The 17337-nt window shown below is 42.8% G+C and overlaps 10 non-coding genes across 10 annotated transcripts; all 10 read right to left on the reverse strand.

The window, feature by feature from the left end:
- Positions 1–1195: 1195 nt before the first annotated feature.
- Positions 1196–1314, reverse strand: LOC134063166 (5S ribosomal RNA). The gene has a single exon (XR_009935938.1). It is a non-coding gene; the product is annotated as a 5S ribosomal RNA (ribosomal RNA).
- A 1638-nt stretch (positions 1315–2952) lies between these two features.
- LOC134063167 (5S ribosomal RNA) lies at positions 2953–3071 on the reverse strand. Its single transcript, XR_009935939.1, has one exon. It is a non-coding gene; the product is annotated as a 5S ribosomal RNA (ribosomal RNA).
- Positions 3072–4709: 1638 nt separating this feature from the next.
- Positions 4710–4828, reverse strand: LOC134063168 (5S ribosomal RNA). The gene has a single exon (XR_009935940.1). It is a non-coding gene; the product is annotated as a 5S ribosomal RNA (ribosomal RNA).
- A 1637-nt stretch (positions 4829–6465) lies between these two features.
- LOC134063169 (5S ribosomal RNA) lies at positions 6466–6584 on the reverse strand. Its single transcript, XR_009935941.1, has one exon. It is a non-coding gene; the product is annotated as a 5S ribosomal RNA (ribosomal RNA).
- Positions 6585–8221: 1637 nt separating this feature from the next.
- On the reverse strand, positions 8222–8340 carry LOC134063170 (5S ribosomal RNA). The gene has a single exon (XR_009935942.1). It is a non-coding gene; the product is annotated as a 5S ribosomal RNA (ribosomal RNA).
- A 1637-nt stretch (positions 8341–9977) lies between these two features.
- On the reverse strand, positions 9978–10096 carry LOC134063171 (5S ribosomal RNA). Its single transcript, XR_009935943.1, has one exon. It is a non-coding gene; the product is annotated as a 5S ribosomal RNA (ribosomal RNA).
- A 1637-nt stretch (positions 10097–11733) lies between these two features.
- Positions 11734–11852, reverse strand: LOC134063172 (5S ribosomal RNA). The gene has a single exon (XR_009935944.1). It is a non-coding gene; the product is annotated as a 5S ribosomal RNA (ribosomal RNA).
- Positions 11853–13489: 1637 nt separating this feature from the next.
- LOC134063173 (5S ribosomal RNA) lies at positions 13490–13608 on the reverse strand. The gene has a single exon (XR_009935945.1). It is a non-coding gene; the product is annotated as a 5S ribosomal RNA (ribosomal RNA).
- A 1637-nt stretch (positions 13609–15245) lies between these two features.
- On the reverse strand, positions 15246–15364 carry LOC134063174 (5S ribosomal RNA). The gene has a single exon (XR_009935946.1). It is a non-coding gene; the product is annotated as a 5S ribosomal RNA (ribosomal RNA).
- Positions 15365–17001: 1637 nt separating this feature from the next.
- Positions 17002–17120, reverse strand: LOC134063176 (5S ribosomal RNA). Its single transcript, XR_009935948.1, has one exon. It is a non-coding gene; the product is annotated as a 5S ribosomal RNA (ribosomal RNA).
- Between the last annotated feature and the right edge of the window lie 217 nt (positions 17121–17337).

Consider the following 17337-nt stretch of genomic DNA (forward strand, 5'->3'; position numbering starts at 1 on the left):
CTTTTCAAACAAAGATGATACTCAAAGCTAAGGAGAGAAATCAGTGTCTGGCCATGCATGAGAATATAAAACCACTAAGTATTTGATGGGATATAAAAAATAAAATAAAAAATCCTTTTTTTAAGCGGAGCGAAAACACAGGGGATGTTTCATTGGAGAGAACAACCCTAATTTACAATTCATGAAATATAAGCTTCGTTTTAGAAACGTAGCCTCTCAATGAAAACAACGTACACATACCGGTCGGGATGCAGACGCTCCGAGTTGGGTCTCTGGCCAGTTAGGATTGCGCCTTCAGGTCATGTGTTGTGAAGAGGGTTGTTTCATGGATCCGCTTTGCTTCAACTTCGCCACGGAGAAAGTAAAAACAACTGCTCCAACTGCAGTTCTCTACTGGTGTGCTAGAGTCACTGGCAGCCAATGATCCATACATGTCCACAAATGTACACTAACGACGGAAAGCGTGGCGCTCCCTCCGGCGACGGAGACGTGAATGAGCGCTTCTCCTTAGCGCACGGTTTATATAGGCCTTATACGTAATAGTAGACACACGTCAATCGAATGCTGCATCTAATACGACAACATAGGCTATGTAGTAGCAACTGCTGTCAAGCAAAACTTCATGAAGCACGCTGATATTAGCTTTTCAAATATCAATTCGCTGTGCGTAAAAACAGGAACTTTGGTCACTCGCTCTACTCGGACATCCTGAAACGAGTAACCTACAGTTGTTCAGGAAAACACCACAATATCTGGGATGTCGACAGCCATGCAGACTGTAGGCTATTATCCATACTCAGGCAGTGTTGAAAAAATGACTTTGCAGCTCTTGGGCGAATGAACACAGCGAGACCGGGAATTGTACAAAACGGTGAAAACTAAAGGGACATAGAAAACAAAGCTGTCACCCCCAAAAAATAAGCTAAACATTCCAGATGAAAACAAGCACTAAAACTCCCCCAATCCGCCAACTGTTGACAGTCAACTCGTGCAATTTTGTTCGACCTGTTGCTGGCTTAGCCTATATTTCCTACCTATGCATTAAGTTATTTATTTATTTATTTATTTATTTATTTTGCTTTCAAACGGAGGAAGCAAATATTCAAAGGGGTTGGAACATCTACGTACTAGGGAGCAGGCACGCACAGACAGACAGCCTGAAAAAAAAAAAGTTGCACTGGCTGATGGAGAGAAAAACTTACGGCACCTGGTATTCCCAGGCGGTCTCCCATCCAAGTACTAACCAGGCCCGACGCTGCTTAGCTTCCGAGATCGGACGAGATCGGGCGTGTTCAGCGTGGTATGGCCGTAAGCGAAAGCAACCGGCCAAAGTAACCTACTTAAAGCTCCCCAACCCGGGTTGGAGACGCGTGTGTTGTGAAAGGTGAGGTACGCTACAGTATGTGTTCATGAAAACAAGGGCGCATTTTCCGCGTGGAGTTCAACTTTGAAAGTGAAGAATACAACAAATGGCATTTAAAACTTGGTAACATTTCCAATAACTGTTCCTTCTTTATCCTAAAAACGAAGGGTACTGACAGAAGAGTTTGGTTAGGCAAGTGCATATACTTTACTCACAGTTCAACACACATAGGGCAGCTTTATCTCTGATTAAAACGCTCACAGATTTGTTTAGAAGCTAAAGAAATTGTAATGGTGACATAGCATGGCAAAAACCACTTGGTGTACACCATTTGAAACTACCACAAGTAAATTAGAAAACGTCACTGGAGTAAAAAAAAAAAAAAAAAGCTCAGCTTTTCAAACAAAGATGATACTCAAAGCTAAGGAGAGAAATCAGTGTCTGGCCATGCATGAGAATATAAAACCACTAAGTATTTGATGGGATATAAAAAATAAAATAAAAAATCCTTTTTTTAAGCGGAGCGAAAACACAGGGGATGTTTCATTGGAGAGAACAACCCTAATTTACAATTCATGAAATATAAGCTTCGTTTTAGAAACGTAGCCTCTCAATGAAAACAACGTACACATACCGGTCGGGATGCAGACGCTCCGAGTTGGGTCTCTGGCCAGTTAGGATTGCGCCTTCAGGTCATGTGTTGTGAAGAGGGTTGTTTCATGGATCCGCTTTGCTTCAACTTCGCCACGGAGAAAGTAAAAACAACTGCTCCAACTGCAGTTCTCTACTGGTGTGCTAGAGTCACTGGCAGCCAATGATCCATACATGTCCACAAATGTACACTAACGACGGAAAGCGTGGCGCTCCCTCCGGCGACGGAGACGTGAATGAGCGCTTCTCCTTAGCGCACGGTTTATATAGGCCTTATACGTAATAGTAGACACACGTCAATCGAATGCTGCATCTAATACGACAACATAGGCTATGTAGTAGCAACTGCTGTCAAGCAAAACTTCATGAAGCACGCTGATATTAGCTTTTCAAATATCAATTCGCTGTGCGTAAAAACAGGAACTTTGGTCACTCGCTCTACTCGGACATCCTGAAACGAGTAACCTACAGTTGTTCAGGAAAACACCACAATATCTGGGATGTCGACAGCCATGCAGACTGTAGGCTATTATCCATACTCAGGCAGTGTTGAAAAAATGACTTTGCAGCTCTTGGGCGAATGAACACAGCGAGACCGGGAATTGTACAAAACGGTGAAAACTAAAGGGACATAGAAAACAAAGCTGTCACCCCCAAAAAATAAGCTAAACATTCCAGATGAAAACAAGCACTAAAACTCCCCCAATCCGCCAACTGTTGACAGTCAACTCGTGCAATTTTGTTCGACCTGTTGCTGGCTTAGCCTATATTTCCTACCTATGCATTTAGTTATTTATTTATTTATTTATTTATTTATTTTGCTTTCAAACGGAGGAAGCAAATATTCAAAGGGGTTGGAACATCTACGTACTAGGGAGCAGGCACGCACAGACAGACAGCCTGAAAAAAAAAAAGTTGCACTGGCTGATGGAGAGAAAAACTTACGGCACCTGGTATTCCCAGGCGGTCTCCCATCCAAGTACTAACCAGGCCCGACGCTGCTTAGCTTCCGAGATCGGACGAGATCGGGCGTGTTCAGCGTGGTATGGCCGTAAGCGAAAGCAACCGGCCAAAGTAACCTACTTAAAGCTCCCCAACCCGGGTTGGAGACGCGTGTGTTGTGAAAGGTGAGGTACGCTACAGTATGTGTTCATGAAAACAAGGGCGCATTTTCCGCGTGGAGTTCAACTTTGAAAGTGAAGAATACAACAAATGGCATTTAAAACTTGGTAACATTTCCAATAACTGTTCCTTCTTTATCCTAAAAACGAAGGGTACTGACAGAAGAGTTTGGTTAGGCAAGTGCATATACTTTACTCACAGTTCAACACACATAGGGCAGCTTTATCTCTGATTAAAACGCTCACAGATTTGTTTAGAAGCTAAAGAAATTGTAATGGTGACATAGCATGGCAAAAACCACTTGGTGTACACCATTTGAAACTACCACAAGTAAATTAGAAAACGTCACTGGAGTAAAAAAAAAAAAAAAAAGCTCAGCTTTTCAAACAAAGATGATACTCAAAGCTAAGGAGAGAAATCAGTGTCTGGCCATGCATGAGAATATAAAACCACTAAGTATTTGATGGGATATAAAAAATCAAATAAAAAATCCTTTTTTTAAGCGGAGCGAAAACACAGGGGATGTTTCATTGGAGAGAACAACCCTAATTTACAATTCATGAAATATAAGCTTCGTTTTAGAAACGTAGCCTCTCAATGAAAACAACGTACACATACCGGTCGGGATGCAGACGCTCCGAGTTGGGTCTCTGGCCAGTTAGGATTGCGCCTTCAGGTCATGTGTTGTGAAGAGGGTTGTTTCATGGATCCGCTTTGCTTCAACTTCGCCACGGAGAAAGTAAAAACAACTGCTCCAACTGCAGTTCTCTACTGGTGTGCTAGAGTCACTGGCAGCCAATGATCCATACATGTCCACAAATGTACACTAACGACGGAAAGCGTGGCGCTCCCTCCGGCGACGGAGACGTGAATGAGCGCTTCTCCTTAGCGCACGGTTTATATAGGCCTTATACGTAATAGTAGACACACGTCAATCGAATGCTGCATCTAATACGACAACATAGGCTATGTAGTAGCAACTGCTGTCAAGCAAAACTTCATGAAGCACGCTGATATTAGCTTTTCAAATATCAATTCGCTGTGCGTAAAAACAGGAACTTTGGTCACTCGCTCTACTCGGACATCCTGAAACGAGTAACCTACAGTTGTTCAGGAAAACACCACAATATCTGGGATGTCGACAGCCATGCAGACTGTAGGCTATTATCCATACTCAGGCAGTGTTGAAAAAATGACTTTGCAGCTCTTGGGCGAATGAACACAGCGAGACCGGGAATTGTACAAAACGGTGAAAACTAAAGGGACATAGAAAACAAAGCTGTCACCCCCAAAAAATAAGCTAAACATTCCAGATGAAAACAAGCACTAAAACTCCCCCAATCCGCCAACTGTTGACAGTCAACTCGTGCAATTTTGTTCGACCTGTTGCTGGCTTAGCCTATATTTCCTACCTATGCATTTAGTTATTTATTTATTTATTTATTTATTTATTTTGCTTTCAAACGGAGGAAGCAAATATTCAAAGGGGTTGGAACATCTACGTACTAGGGAGCAGGCACGCACAGACAGACAGCCTGAAAAAAAAAAAGTTGCACTGGCTGATGGAGAGAAAAACTTACGGCACCTGGTATTCCCAGGCGGTCTCCCATCCAAGTACTAACCAGGCCCGACGCTGCTTAGCTTCCGAGATCGGACGAGATCGGGCGTGTTCAGCGTGGTATGGCCGTAAGCGAAAGCAACCGGCCAAAGTAACCTACTTAAAGCTCCCCAACCCGGGTTGGAGACGCGTGTGTTGTGAAAGGTGAGGTACGCTACAGTATGTGTTCATGAAAACAAGGGCGCATTTTCCGCGTGGAGTTCAACTTTGAAAGTGAAGAATACAACAAATGGCATTTAAAACTTGGTAACATTTCCAATAACTGTTCCTTCTTTATCCTAAAAACGAAGGGTACTGACAGAAGAGTTTGGTTAGGCAAGTGCATATACTTTACTCACAGTTCAACACACATAGGGCAGCTTTATCTCTGATTAAAACGCTCACAGATTTGTTTAGAAGCTAAAGAAATTGTAATGGTGACATAGCATGGCAAAAACCACTTGGTGTACACCATTTGAAACTACCACAAGTAAATTAGAAAACGTCACTGGAGTAAAAAAAAAAAAAAAAGCTCAGCTTTTCAAACAAAGATGATACTCAAAGCTAAGGAGAGAAATCAGTGTCTGGCCATGCATGAGAATATAAAACCACTAAGTATTTGATGGGATATAAAAAATAAAATAAAAAATCCTTTTTTTAAGCGGAGCGAAAACACAGGGGATGTTTCATTGGAGAGAACAACCCTAATTTACAATTCATGAAATATAAGCTTCGTTTTAGAAACGTAGCCTCTCAATGAAAACAACGTACACATACCGGTCGGGATGCAGACGCTCCGAGTTGGGTCTCTGGCCAGTTAGGATTGCGCCTTCAGGTCATGTGTTGTGAAGAGGGTTGTTTCATGGATCCGCTTTGCTTCAACTTCGCCACGGAGAAAGTAAAAACAACTGCTCCAACTGCAGTTCTCTACTGGTGTGCTAGAGTCACTGGCAGCCAATGATCCATACATGTCCACAAATGTACACTAACGACGGAAAGCGTGGCGCTCCCTCCGGCGACGGAGACGTGAATGAGCGCTTCTCCTTAGCGCACGGTTTATATAGGCCTTATACGTAATAGTAGACACACGTCAATCGAATGCTGCATCTAATACGACAACATAGGCTATGTAGTAGCAACTGCTGTCAAGCAAAACTTCATGAAGCACGCTGATATTAGCTTTTCAAATATCAATTCGCTGTGCGTAAAAACAGGAACTTTGGTCACTCGCTCTACTCGGACATCCTGAAACGAGTAACCTACAGTTGTTCAGGAAAACACCACAATATCTGGGATGTCGACAGCCATGCAGACTGTAGGCTATTATCCATACTCAGGCAGTGTTGAAAAAATGACTTTGCAGCTCTTGGGCGAATGAACACAGCGAGACCGGGAATTGTACAAAACGGTGAAAACTAAAGGGACATAGAAAACAAAGCTGTCACCCCCAAAAAATAAGCTAAACATTCCAGATGAAAACAAGCACTAAAACTCCCCCAATCCGCCAACTGTTGACAGTCAACTCGTGCAATTTTGTTCGACCTGTTGCTGGCTTAGCCTATATTTCCTACCTATGCATTAAGTTATTTATTTATTTATTTATTTATTTATTTTGCTTTCAAACGGAGGAAGCAAATATTCAAAGGGGTTGGAACATCTACGTACTAGGGAGCAGGCACGCACAGACAGACAGCCTGAAAAAAAAAAAGTTGCACTGGCTGATGGAGAGAAAAACTTACGGCACCTGGTATTCCCAGGCGGTCTCCCATCCAAGTACTAACCAGGCCCGACGCTGCTTAGCTTCCGAGATCGGACGAGATCGGGCGTGTTCAGCGTGGTATGGCCGTAAGCGAAAGCAACCGGCCAAAGTAACCTACTTAAAGCTCCCCAACCCGGGTTGGAGACGCGTGTGTTGTGAAAGGTGAGGTACGCTACAGTATGTGTTCATGAAAACAAGGGCGCATTTTCCGCGTGGAGTTCAACTTTGAAAGTGAAGAATACAACAAATGGCATTTAAAACTTGGTAACATTTCCAATAACTGTTCCTTCTTTATCCTAAAAACGAAGGGTACTGACAGAAGAGTTTGGTTAGGCAAGTGCATATACTTTACTCACAGTTCAACACACATAGGGCAGCTTTATCTCTGATTAAAACGCTCACAGATTTGTTTAGAAGCTAAAGAAATTGTAATGGTGACATAGCATGGCAAAAACCACTTGGTGTACACCATTTGAAACTACCACAAGTAAATTAGAAAACGTCACTGGAGTAAAAAAAAAAAAAAAAGCTCAGCTTTTCAAACAAAGATGATACTCAAAGCTAAGGAGAGAAATCAGTGTCTGGCCATGCATGAGAATATAAAACCACTAAGTATTTGATGGGATATAAAAAATAAAATAAAAAATCCTTTTTTTAAGCGGAGCGAAAACACAGGGGATGTTTCATTGGAGAGAACAACCCTAATTTACAATTCATGAAATATAAGCTTCGTTTTAGAAACGTAGCCTCTCAATGAAAACAACGTACACATACCGGTCGGGATGCAGACGCTCCGAGTTGGGTCTCTGGCCAGTTAGGATTGCGCCTTCAGGTCATGTGTTGTGAAGAGGGTTGTTTCATGGATCCGCTTTGCTTCAACTTCGCCACGGAGAAAGTAAAAACAACTGCTCCAACTGCAGTTCTCTACTGGTGTGCTAGAGTCACTGGCAGCCAATGATCCATACATGTCCACAAATGTACACTAACGACGGAAAGCGTGGCGCTCCCTCCGGCGACGGAGACGTGAATGAGCGCTTCTCCTTAGCGCACGGTTTATATAGGCCTTATACGTAATAGTAGACACACGTCAATCGAATGCTGCTTCTAATACGACAACATAGGCTATGTAGTAGCAACTGCTGTCAAGCAAAACTTCATGAAGCACGCTGATATTAGCTTTTCAAATATCAATTCGCTGTGCGTAAAAACAGGAACTTTGGTCACTCGCTCTACTCGGACATCCTGAAACGAGTAACCTACAGTTGTTCAGGAAAACACCACAATATCTGGGATGTCGACAGCCATGCAGACTGTAGGCTATTATCCATACTCAGGCAGTGTTGAAAAAATGACTTTGCAGCTCTTGGGCGAATGAACACAGCGAGACCGGGAATTGTACAAAACGGTGAAAACTAAAGGGACATAGAAAACAAAGCTGTCACCCCCAAAAAATAAGCTAAACATTCCAGATGAAAACAAGCACTAAAACTCCCCCAATCCGCCAACTGTTGACAGTCAACTCGTGCAATTTTGTTCGACCTGTTGCTGGCTTAGCCTATATTTCCTACCTATGCATTTAGTTATTTATTTATTTATTTATTTATTTATTTTGCTTTCAAACGGAGGAAGCAAATATTCAAAGGGGTTGGAACATCTACGTACTAGGGAGCAGGCACGCACAGACAGACAGCCTGAAAAAAAAAAAGTTGCACTGGCTGATGGAGAGAAAAACTTACGGCACCTGGTATTCCCAGGCGGTCTCCCATCCAAGTACTAACCAGGCCCGACGCTGCTTAGCTTCCGAGATCGGACGAGATCGGGCGTGTTCAGCGTGGTATGGCCGTAAGCGAAAGCAACCGGCCAAAGTAACCTACTTAAAGCTCCCCAACCCGGGTTGGAGACGCGTGTGTTGTGAAAGGTGAGGTACGCTACAGTATGTGTTCATGAAAACAAGGGCGCATTTTCCGCGTGGAGTTCAACTTTGAAAGTGAAGAATACAACAAATGGCATTTAAAACTTGGTAACATTTCCAATAACTGTTCCTTCTTTATCCTAAAAACGAAGGGTACTGACAGAAGAGTTTGGTTAGGCAAGTGCATATACTTTACTCACAGTTCAACACACATAGGGCAGCTTTATCTCTGATTAAAACGCTCACAGATTTGTTTAGAAGCTAAAGAAATTGTAATGGTGACATAGCATGGCAAAAACCACTTGGTGTACACCATTTGAAACTACCACAAGTAAATTAGAAAACGTCACTGGAGTAAAAAAAAAAAAAAAAGCTCAGCTTTTCAAACAAAGATGATACTCAAAGCTAAGGAGAGAAATCAGTGTCTGGCCATGCATGAGAATATAAAACCACTAAGTATTTGATGGGATATAAAAAATAAAATAAAAAATCCTTTTTTTAAGCGGAGCGAAAACACAGGGGATGTTTCATTGGAGAGAACAACCCTAATTTACAATTCATGAAATATAAGCTTCGTTTTAGAAACGTAGCCTCTCAATGAAAACAACGTACACATACCGGTCGGGATGCAGACGCTCCGAGTTGGGTCTCTGGCCAGTTAGGATTGCGCCTTCAGGTCATGTGTTGTGAAGAGGGTTGTTTCATGGATCCGCTTTGCTTCAACTTCGCCACGGAGAAAGTAAAAACAACTGCTCCAACTGCAGTTCTCTACTGGTGTGCTAGAGTCACTGGCAGCCAATGATCCATACATGTCCACAAATGTACACTAACGACGGAAAGCGTGGCGCTCCCTCCGGCGACGGAGACGTGAATGAGCGCTTCTCCTTAGCGCACGGTTTATATAGGCCTTATACGTAATAGTAGACACACGTCAATCGAATGCTGCTTCTAATACGACAACATAGGCTATGTAGTAGCAACTGCTGTCAAGCAAAACTTCATGAAGCACGCTGATATTAGCTTTTCAAATATCAATTCGCTGTGCGTAAAAACAGGAACTTTGGTCACTCGCTCTACTCGGACATCCTGAAACGAGTAACCTACAGTTGTTCAGGAAAACACCACAATATCTGGGATGTCGACAGCCATGCAGACTGTAGGCTATTATCCATACTCAGGCAGTGTTGAAAAAATGACTTTGCAGCTCTTGGGCGAATGAACACAGCGAGACCGGGAATTGTACAAAACGGTGAAAACTAAAGGGACATAGAAAACAAAGCTGTCACCCCCAAAAAATAAGCTAAACATTCCAGATGAAAACAAGCACTAAAACTCCCCCAATCCGCCAACTGTTGACAGTCAACTCGTGCAATTTTGTTCGACCTGTTGCTGGCTTAGCCTATATTTCCTACCTATGCATTTAGTTATTTATTTATTTATTTATTTATTTATTTTGCTTTCAAACGGAGGAAGCAAATATTCAAAGGGGTTGGAACATCTACGTACTAGGGAGCAGGCACGCACAGACAGACAGCCTGAAAAAAAAAAAGTTGCACTGGCTGATGGAGAGAAAAACTTACGGCACCTGGTATTCCCAGGCGGTCTCCCATCCAAGTACTAACCAGGCCCGACGCTGCTTAGCTTCCGAGATCGGACGAGATCGGGCGTGTTCAGCGTGGTATGGCCGTAAGCGAAAGCAACCGGCCAAAGTAACCTACTTAAAGCTCCCCAACCCGGGTTGGAGACGCGTGTGTTGTGAAAGGTGAGGTACGCTACAGTATGTGTTCATGAAAACAAGGGCGCATTTTCCGCGTGGAGTTCAACTTTGAAAGTGAAGAATACAACAAATGGCATTTAAAACTTGGTAACATTTCCAATAACTGTTCCTTCTTTATCCTAAAAACGAAGGGTACTGACAGAAGAGTTTGGTTAGGCAAGTGCATATACTTTACTCACAGTTCAACACACATAGGGCAGCTTTATCTCTGATTAAAACGCTCACAGATTTGTTTAGAAGCTAAAGAAATTGTAATGGTGACATAGCATGGCAAAAACCACTTGGTGTACACCATTTGAAACTACCACAAGTAAATTAGAAAACGTCACTGGAGTAAAAAAAAAAAAAAAAGCTCAGCTTTTCAAACAAAGATGATACTCAAAGCTAAGGAGAGAAATCAGTGTCTGGCCATGCATGAGAATATAAAACCACTAAGTATTTGATGGGATATAAAAAATAAAATAAAAAATCCTTTTTTTAAGCGGAGCGAAAACACAGGGGATGTTTCATTGGAGAGAACAACCCTAATTTACAATTCATGAAATATAAGCTTCGTTTTAGAAACGTAGCCTCTCAATGAAAACAACGTACACATACCGGTCGGGATGCAGACGCTCCGAGTTGGGTCTCTGGCCAGTTAGGATTGCGCCTTCAGGTCATGTGTTGTGAAGAGGGTTGTTTCATGGATCCGCTTTGCTTCAACTTCGCCACGGAGAAAGTAAAAACAACTGCTCCAACTGCAGTTCTCTACTGGTGTGCTAGAGTCACTGGCAGCCAATGATCCATACATGTCCACAAATGTACACTAACGACGGAAAGCGTGGCGCTCCCTCCGGCGACGGAGACGTGAATGAGCGCTTCTCCTTAGCGCACGGTTTATATAGGCCTTATACGTAATAGTAGACACACGTCAATCGAATGCTGCTTCTAATACGACAACATAGGCTATGTAGTAGCAACTGCTGTCAAGCAAAACTTCATGAAGCACGCTGATATTAGCTTTTCAAATATCAATTCGCTGTGCGTAAAAACAGGAACTTTGGTCACTCGCTCTACTCGGACATCCTGAAACGAGTAACCTACAGTTGTTCAGGAAAACACCACAATATCTGGGATGTCGACAGCCATGCAGACTGTAGGCTATTATCCATACTCAGGCAGTGTTGAAAAAATGACTTTGCAGCTCTTGGGCGAATGAACACAGCGAGACCGGGAATTGTACAAAACGGTGAAAACTAAAGGGACATAGAAAACAAAGCTGTCACCCCCAAAAAATAAGCTAAACATTCCAGATGAAAACAAGCACTAAAACTCCCCCAATCCGCCAACTGTTGACAGTCAACTCGTGCAATTTTGTTCGACCTGTTGCTGGCTTAGCCTATATTTCCTACCTATGCATTTAGTTATTTATTTATTTATTTATTTATTTATTTTGCTTTCAAACGGAGGAAGCAAATATTCAAAGGGGTTGGAACATCTACGTACTAGGGAGCAGGCACGCACAGACAGACAGCCTGAAAAAAAAAAAGTTGCACTGGCTGATGGAGAGAAAAACTTACGGCACCTGGTATTCCCAGGCGGTCTCCCATCCAAGTACTAACCAGGCCCGACGCTGCTTAGCTTCCGAGATCGGACGAGATCGGGCGTGTTCAGCGTGGTATGGCCGTAAGCGAAAGCAACCGGCCAAAGTAACCTACTTAAAGCTCCCCAACCCGGGTTGGAGACGCGTGTGTTGTGAAAGGTGAGGTACGCTACAGTATGTGTTCATGAAAACAAGGGCGCATTTTCCGCGTGGAGTTCAACTTTGAAAGTGAAGAATACAACAAATGGCATTTAAAACTTGGTAACATTTCCAATAACTGTTCCTTCTTTATCCTAAAAACGAAGGGTACTGACAGAAGAGTTTGGTTAGGCAAGTGCATATACTTTACTCACAGTTCAACACACATAGGGCAGCTTTATCTCTGATTAAAACGCTCACAGATTTGTTTAGAAGCTAAAGAAATTGTAATGGTGACATAGCATGGCAAAAACCACTTGGTGTACACCATTTGAAACTACCACAAGTAAATTAGAAAACGTCACTGGAGTAAAAAAAAAAAAAAAAGCTCAGCTTTTCAAACAAAGATGATACTCAAAGCTAAGGAGAGAAATCAGTGTCTGGCCATGCATGAGAATATAAAACCACTAAGTATTTGATGGGATATAAAAAATAAAATAAAAAATCCTTTTTTTAAGCGGAGCGAAAACACAGGGGATGTTTCATTGGAGAGAACAACCCTAATTTACAATTCATGAAATATAAGCTTCGTTTTAGAAACGTAGCCTCTCAATGAAAACAACGTACACATACCGGTCGGGATGCAGACGCTCCGAGTTGGGTCTCTGGCCAGTTAGGATTGCGCCTTCAGGTCATGTGTTGTGAAGAGGGTTGTTTCATGGATCCGCTTTGCTTCAACTTCGCCACGGAGAAAGTAAAAACAACTGCTCCAACTGCAGTTCTCTACTGGTGTGCTAGAGTCACTGGCAGCCAATGATCCATACATGTCCACAAATGTACACTAACGACGGAAAGCGTGGCGCTCCCTCCGGCGACGGAGACGTGAATGAGCGCTTCTCCTTAGCGCACGGTTTATATAGGCCTTATACGTAATAGTAGACACACGTCAATCGAATGCTGCTTCTAATACGACAACATAGGCTATGTAGTAGCAACTGCTGTCAAGCAAAACTTCATGAAGCACGCTGATATTAGCTTTTCAAATATCAATTCGCTGTGCGTAAAAACAGGAACTTTGGTCACTCGCTCTACTCGGACATCCTGAAACGAGTAACCTACAGTTGTTCAGGAAAACACCACAATATCTGGGATGTCGACAGCCATGCAGACTGTAGGCTATTATCCATACTCAGGCAGTGTTGAAAAAATGACTTTGCAGCTCTTGGGCGAATGAACACAGCGAGACCGGGAATTGTACAAAACGGTGAAAACTAAAGGGACATAGAAAACAAAGCTGTCACCCCCAAAAAATAAGCTAAACATTCCAGATGAAAACAAGCACTAAAACTCCCCCAATCCGCCAACTGTTGACAGTCAACTCGTGCAATTTTGTTCGACCTGTTGCTGGCTTAGCCTATATTTCCTACCTATGCATTTAGTTATTTATTTATTTATTTATTTATTTATTTTGCTTTCAAACGGAGGAAGCAAATATTCAAAGGGGTTGGAACATCTACGTACTAGGGAGCAGGCACGCACAGACAGACAGCCTGAAAAAAAAAAAGTTGCACTGGCTGATGGAGAGAAAAACTTACGGCACCTGGTATTCCCAGGCGGTCTCCCATCCAAGTACTAACCAGGCCCGACGCTGCTTAGCTTCCGAGATCGGACGAGATCGGGCGTGTTCAGCGTGGTATGGCCGTAAGCGAAAGCAACCGGCCAAAGTAACCTACTTAAAGCTCCCCAACCCGGGTTGGAGACGCGTGTGTTGTGAAAGGTGAGGTACGCTACAGTATGTGTTCATGAAAACAAGGGCGCATTTTCCGCGTGGAGTTCAACTTTGAAAGTGAAGAATACAACAAATGGCATTTAAAACTTGGTAACATTTCCAATAACTGTTCCTTCTTTATCCTAAAAACGAAGGGTACTGACAGAAGAGTTTGGTTAGGCAAGTGCATATACTTTACTCACAGTTCAACACACATAGGGCAGCTTTATCTCTGATTAAAACGCTCACAGATTTGTTTAGAAGCTAAAGAAATTGTAATGGTGACATAGCATGGCAAAAACCACTTGGTGTACACCATTTGAAACTACCACAAGTAAATTAGAAAACGTCACTGGAGTAAAAAAAAAAAAAAAAGCTCAGCTTTTCAAACAAAGATGATACTCAAAGCTAAGGAGAGAAATCAGTGTCTGGCCATGCATGAGAATATAAAACCACTAAGTATTTGATGGGATATAAAAAATAAAATAAAAAATCCTTTTTTTAAGCGGAGCGAAAACACAGGGGATGTTTCATTGGAGAGAACAACCCTAATTTACAATTCATGAAATATAAGCTTCGTTTTAGAAACGTAGCCTCTCAATGAAAACAACGTACACATACCGGTCGGGATGCAGACGCTCCGAGTTGGGTCTCTGGCCAGTTAGGATTGCGCCTTCAGGTCATGTGTTGTGAAGAGGGTTGTTTCATGGATCCGCTTTGCTTCAACTTCGCCACGGAGAAAGTAAAAACAACTGCTCCAACTGCAGTTCTCTACTGGTGTGCTAGAGTCACTGGCAGCCAATGATCCATACATGTCCACAAATGTACACTAACGACGGAAAGCGTGGCGCTCCCTCCGGCGACGGAGACGTGAATGAGCGCTTCTCCTTAGCGCACGGTTTATATAGGCCTTATACGTAATAGTAGACACACGTCAATCGAATGCTGCATCTAATACGACAACATAGGCTATGTAGTAGCAACTGCTGTCAAGCAAAACTTCATGAAGCACGCTGATATTAGCTTTTCAAATATCAATTCGCTGTGCGTAAAAACAGGAACTTTGGTCACTCGCTCTACTCGGACATCCTGAAACGAGTAACCTACAGTTGTTCAGGAAAACACCACAATATCTGGGATGTCGACAGCCATGCAGACTGTAGGCTATTATCCATACTCAGGCAGTGTTGAAAAAATGACTTTGCAGCTCTTGGGCGAATGAACACAGCGAGACCGGGAATTGTACAAAACGGTGAAAACTAAAGGGACATAGAAAACAAAGCTGTCACCCCCAAAAAATAAGCTAAACATTCCAGATGAAAACAAGCACTAAAACTCCCCCAATCCGCCAACTGTTGACAGTCAACTCGTGCAATTTTGTTCGACCTGTTGCTGGCTTAGCCTATATTTCCTACCTATGCATTAAGTTATTTATTTATTTATTTATTTATTTATTTTGCTTTCAAACGGAGGAAGCAAATATTCAAAGGGGTTGGAACATCTACGTACTAGGGAGCAGGCACGCACAGACAGACAGCCTGAAAAAAAAAAAGTTGCACTGGCTGATGGAGAGAAAAACTTACGGCACCTGGTATTCCCAGGCGGTCTCCCATCCAAGTACTAACCAGGCCCGACGCTGCTTAGCTTCCGAGATCGGACGAGATCGGGCGTGTTCAGCGTGGTATGGCCGTAAGCGAAAGCAACCGGCCAAAGTAACCTACTTAAAGCTCCCCAACCCGGGTTGGAGACGCGTGTGTTGTGAAAGGTGAGGTACGCTACAGTATGTGTTCATGAAAACAAGGGCGCATTTTCCGCGTGGAGTTCAACTTTGAAAGTGAAGAATACAACAAATGGCATTTAAAACTTGGTAACATTTCCAATAACTGTTCCTTCTTTATCCTAAAAACGAAGGGTACTGACAGAAGAGTTTGGTTAGGCAAGTGCATATACTTTACTCACAGTTCAACACACATAGGGCAGCTTTATCTCTGATTAAAACGCTCACAGATTTGTTTAGAAGCTAAAGAAATTGTAATGGTGACATAGCATGGCAAAAACCACTTGGTGTACACCATTTGAAACTACCACAAGTAAATTAGAAAACGTCACTGGAGTAAAAAAAAAAAAAAAAGCTCAGCTTTTCAAACAAAGATGATACTCAAAGCTAAGGAGAGAAATCAGTGTCTGGCCATGCATGAGAATATAAAACCACTAAGTATTTGATGGGATATAAAAAATAAAATAAAAAATCCTTTTTTTAAGCGGAGCGAAAACACAGGGGATGTTTCATTGGAGAGAACAACCCTAATTTACAATTCATGAAATATAAGCTTCGTTTTAGAAACGTAGCCTCTCAATGAAAACAACGTACACATACCGGTCGGGATGCAGACGCTCCGAGTTGGGTCTCTGGCCAGTTAGGATTGCGCCTTCAGGTCATGTGTTGTGAAGAGGGTTGTTTCATGGATCCGCTTTGCTTCAACTTCGCCACGGAGAAAGTAAAAACAACTGATCCAACTGCAGTTCTCTACTGGTGTGCTAGAGTCACTGGCAGCCAATGATCCATACATGTCCACAAATGTACACTAACGACGGAAAGCGTGGCGCTCCCTCCGGCGACGGAGACGTGAATGAGCGCTTCTCCTTAGCGCACGGTTTATATAGGCCTTATACGTAATAGTAGACACACGTCAATCGAATGCTGCATCTAATACGACAACATAGGCTATGTAGTAGCAACTGCTGTCAAGCAAAACTTCATGAAGCACGCTGATATTAGCTTTTCAAATATCAATTCGCTGTGCGTAAAAACAGGAACTTTGGTCACTCGCTCTACTCGGACATCCTGAAACGAGTAACCTACAGTTGTTCAGGAAAACACCACAATATCTGGGATGTCGACAGCCATGCAGACTGTAGGCTATTATCCATACTCAGGCAGTGTTGAAAAAATGACTTTGCAGCTCTTGGGCGAATGAACACAGCGAGACCGGGAATTGTACAAAACGGTGAAAACTAAAGGGACATAGAAAACAAAGCTGTCACCCCCAAAAAATAAGCTAAACATTCCAGATGAAAACAAGCACTAAAACTCCCCCAATCCGCCAACTGTTGACAGTCAACTCGTGCAATTTTGTTCGACCTGTTGCTGGCTTAGCCTATATTTCCTACCTATGCATTTAGTTATTTATTTATTTATTTATTTATTTATTTTGCTTTCAAACGGAGGAAGCAAATATTCAAAGGGGTTGGAACATCTACGTACTAGGGAGCAGGCACGCACAGACAGACAGCCTGAAAAAAAAAAAGTTGCACTGGCTGATGGAGAGAAAAACTTACGGCACCTGGTATTCCCAGGCGGTCTCCCATCCAAGTACTAACCAGGCCCGACGCTGCTTAGCTTCCGAGATCGGACGAGATCGGGCGTGTTCAGCGTGGTATGGCCGTAAGCGAAAGCAACCGGCCAAAGTAACCTACTTAAAGCTCCCCAACCCGGGTTGGAGACGCGTGTGTTGTGAAAGGTGAGGTACGCTACAGTATGTGTTCATGAAAACAAGGGCGCATTTTCCGCGTGGAGTTCAACTTTGAAAGTGAAGAATACAACAAATGGCATTTAAAACTTGGTAACATTTCCAATAACTGTTCCTTCTTTATCCTAAAAACGAAGG

This window comes from Sardina pilchardus, chromosome 17, assembly GCF_963854185.1.
Source record: "Sardina pilchardus chromosome 17, fSarPil1.1, whole genome shotgun sequence".
In the NCBI taxonomy this organism is placed as follows: domain Eukaryota; kingdom Metazoa; phylum Chordata; class Actinopteri; order Clupeiformes; family Clupeidae; genus Sardina; species Sardina pilchardus.